The sequence below is a fragment of the Sinocyclocheilus grahami genome, unplaced genomic scaffold, assembly GCF_001515645.1.
Source record: "Sinocyclocheilus grahami isolate Dianchi unplaced genomic scaffold, SAMN03320097.WGS_v1.1 scaffold1469.1, whole genome shotgun sequence".
In the NCBI taxonomy this organism is placed as follows: domain Eukaryota; kingdom Metazoa; phylum Chordata; class Actinopteri; order Cypriniformes; family Cyprinidae; genus Sinocyclocheilus; species Sinocyclocheilus grahami.
The window spans coordinates 209,502-213,645 of record NW_015506648.1 but is presented as its reverse complement, the minus strand read 5'-3'; the positions used below and the strand labels follow the sequence as shown (position 1 = coordinate 213,645).

At 37.5% G+C, this 4,144-nt stretch overlaps 1 pseudogene; it reads left to right on the top strand.

Annotated features, from left to right (window-relative positions):
- Window positions 1-178: 178 nt before the first annotated feature.
- Window positions 179-1,714, top strand: LOC107570522 (probable G-protein coupled receptor 63; annotated as a pseudogene).
- The last annotated feature ends 2,430 nt before the right edge of the window (window positions 1,715-4,144 follow it).

Sequence of the window (4,144 nt, the reverse complement as noted above, 5' to 3'; positions counted from 1 at the left end):
GGTATAAAACTACGACGTTTTCTTTGTTGTTTTAGTGAGGGGGCGTGACTCCCACACAGCTGATGGTTTCTCTTAGTTACCATACAAACCGGAAGCGCCCTTGCCGGTATAAAGTATGAGCGGAAATACATCACAATTCTCGTTGCTTAGAGCCCATAGGCTGAGCTTGCTCTCTTTACCATGTAACTGCAAAAAGAAGAATGCATTATTCCTCCACTCGTCCACCTGTGGCTTCAGGGGAGCCTAGCGTCACCCTGCACCCCACGCCCAAGGTGCTGACCCTGCCAGCGGGTACAAGAGTCATGGAGAATTCCTCCGCAAAACTCAACAGCTCGCTAGAGTTCCTGACTCTATCGGAAAACATAACGCCTTCAACTGTTTGGCAGGACCCTGATCAGGGCCTGAACTTGTCCCTTGTTCTTCTGCCTGGTCATCATCTGTGTGCTCAAGAGTCATGGAGAATTCCTCCGCAAAACTCAACAGCTCGCTAGAGTTCCTGACTCTATCGGAAAACATAACGCCTTCAACTGTTTGGCAGGACCCTGATCAGGGCCTGAACTTGTCCCTTGTTCTTCTGCCTGGTCATCATCTGTGTGCTGCTGCTGGCCTTCCTCGGAAACATGGTGGTCTGCCTCATGGTTTACCAGAGAGCCGCTATGCGTTCCGCTATTAACATCTTGCTGGCCAGTCTCGCCTTTGCTGATATGATGCTAGCAGTCCTCAACATGCCCTTTGCGCTAGTCACCATGTTGACCACATGCTGGATCTTCGGAGAGGCGTTTTGCCGCATGTCGGCTATGTTCTTCTGGATGTTCCTGATGGAGGGAGTAGCTATTTTGATGATCATCAGCGTGGATCGCTTCCTAATCATTTTGCAAAAGCAAGACAAGCTTAGTCCACACCGGGCCAAAGTGTTAATTGCGGTCTCATGGTCTCTATCCTTCTGCTTTTCTTTCCCGCTTTCCATTAGCCATCCTGCCCTGTACATTTCCCCCCAGAGCACCACAGTGTGTTTTCGGCTACACGGTGGAGTGTGGTTACCATGCTTACGTGATGCTCATTATGCTGATGTTCTTCTTTGTTCCATTCCTGGTGATGCTGTTCACGTTCATGGGCATCTTGAGTACTCTCCGCCACAACGTGCTGCGCATCCACTCCCACCCCGACTCGGTGTGCCTCAACCAGGCCAGCAAGCTGGGTCTGATGAGTCTGCAGAGGCCCTTTCAGATGAATGTTGACATGAGCTTCAAAACACGTGCCTTCACCATGATCCTCATTCTGTTCTCAGTCTTCACCGCATGCTGGGCTCCGTTCGCCACCTACAGCCTGCTGTCCACCTTCAGTCAGAACTTTTTTGAGATCAGCACGTGGCTGCTGTGGACCTGCTATCTCAAATCAGCCCTGAATCCTCTCATCTACTACTGGCGAATCAAGAAGTTCCGTGACGCCTGCCTTGTTCCGTGATGCCCAAGTACTTCAACTTCCTGCCGCAGCTTCCTGGCCACACTAAGAGACGTATCCGCCCCAGTGCTGTTTATGTGTGCGGGGAGCATCGTTCTGTGGTGTAGTGGAGGACATTTCTGAAACCTCTTTTGTAAATTTATAGTACAATCTTATCAAGCTGTGATATGTTTGGTCTTTCTTCAAACTGCAGGATGTTTTAGCTGTAAAAGATGGTACAGATGAGAAGGTTTACAGAGCCTGTACATTAAACTACTTTGCACAATGTTTTTTATAGGTTTTAGATCTTAATATAAGTTTGTTCATATATAAGTCAGGTGCTGCTATATTTGGTGAAAATGTGCAATCTTATGTTTTATGCCATGAATGTAATACGATTTTGTCTGCTGTACTTGTTTTGTTTTTTCCTGGCTTTGTGAACTGTTTTACATTTCAACATTTTCTATTTAATTTTATTGTTGATTGTTCAGCTATTCTGGTTTTAATTATTTTCAGTGTTGAAATAAGGGAAAGGCATTTGACAAAAGTATAAGCATGTTCCAAACTGATAAGTAGATGGCTTTGTGGAAATCCGTGATTTTTAATGTGAATTTTAAAATTGTGATTTCCATGCCTGGAAGTGAATAAAATCATGGAAATGGATCAAATCAATTCATGGAATTCCTGTTGTCATATATTTTTTTTAAATTCCTGTTCTCACAACTGAATGGAAATGTCTCCTGTCAATTTGTGTACAGTACAAGGTTGTATATATCATATGAACAGCAACTGACCAACTGCTTGTTGCTGACATGCCATTAAAAGTAAACAAAAACAACAATGACCAACCAACCAGCTGAAGGATATGATTTGATTGTTTTTTCTCTCTCTCAATATCCAATGGCAAGCATTTAAGAATAAAATTTTAATATCTATTTGTCATGGAAAATCAGTTGAGACCACGGCGAGGGGTTGTTTTGCTTCTACAGTGTCCGTCTGAGCCTTTGTAGTGTGCCGCCTTCATTTTGATGATGACAACAGTGTCCAGGGGTTAATTTGATTATTATAAGGGAATGCAGTTCAATCTGTGTATATTATATTGTTTTGATAAATAGTATTTTATAAAAGAATAATGTTTTCCCCTGTTTATTTATGATTCAAGAAATATCCTGTTTAATGACATACTTAAGAGTAGTATACTAATGTGAGTGTTAAGGCAATAAAAACTTTTTTTGCATCAAAATCACAATCTGTTATGTCTTTAGTCAGCATTTAGCTAAACTTAACCAGCCACCCTTTACACAAACCTTGTTACATTCACTAAAATGCCCATAAAGATACTAAATGATTATAATCGTTTATAAACATTTACAAATGATGAATAGTTTCAACTTTAGATTGGCTACTGCAAAAACACAAACAAATGATTAATAAATGATTAGTGTGAATAGGGTAAATTCGGGTCTTTCGGGACACTTTTTGCCATTGAGATGACTGCTCATAAAGGTATTAATGATTAGTAGACATTTATAAACATTTGCAAATGATGACTAGTTTCTACTTTAGATTGGGTACTGCAAAAACATGAACCAATAATTAATAGATTATTTGTTAAAATATAGAGGTCATACACATGAAATAGAGGTCTACACAACAAACAAAGACCAACAAATGAAGATTATGAACTGAAAGTTTACTAACATTTGTAAGAATTTCAATTTACATTAAGTAATCATATGTTAACCATTAGGTAATGTTAAGTAAGTTCATTAGTAAACATTAGCAAGAACATTATCTCATATTTCTAGCTATGTGAATATATATTAACTAATGATCTTTTAAGCATTATATAATGTTTGTGAATGATTTATAAATGAAAGTTATTATAAAGTGTTCAATATAAATCAATCTTGATTGAATTAACGTATATTTTCTTAAATTAAAATGCTAAAATAAATGGTATTTTATAGTAAAACGAATCTTTATATAATTGTATAATACAGTACTATTGTGATTGTGACACATCATGGTACGATTCAACATCGTCTAAGCAAAAGCATACTTGTTCGAGAAAGGTGTCTAACTATATAATATATATATTATATATATTTAAATACACTAGAATAAATGATTCCACTCATGTGGAACTTTATTATAAAGCACAAATTACTTTTAGATTTCTGTTACTGACATGACACCATAAATCTAAAACAACCATGTTTTAATGCTAGCTTAACATGAAATAGCTAGCAGTCTATGTGGTGATGTTTGTTTCACTTGAATAAATGATTCCACTCATGTGGAACTTTATTATAAAGCACAAATTACTTTTAGATTTCTGTTACTGACATGACACCATAAATCTAAAACAACCATGTTTTAATGCTAGCTTAACATGAAATAGCTAGCAGTCTATGTGGTGATGTTTGTTTTGTTTAATTTTTGTGAATGCTTATGTACATGTCTATTCTCTCTGTAAAGCACTTTGTAAATAGTTTTAAAAGGTGCTATATAAATAAAGCTTAACTTACTGAGTTCTGTAAAAGGTGCACTATTTTTCTTCTAATTACTAAAGTGTTATACATGAAGAAATTATATATATATATATATATGTGTGTGTGTGTGTGTGTGTGTGTGTGTTTAAAATTGTTTATATGTATTTGTTTTACTTTGATCTGCCATGTTCAGTTCTAAAAAACTAAAT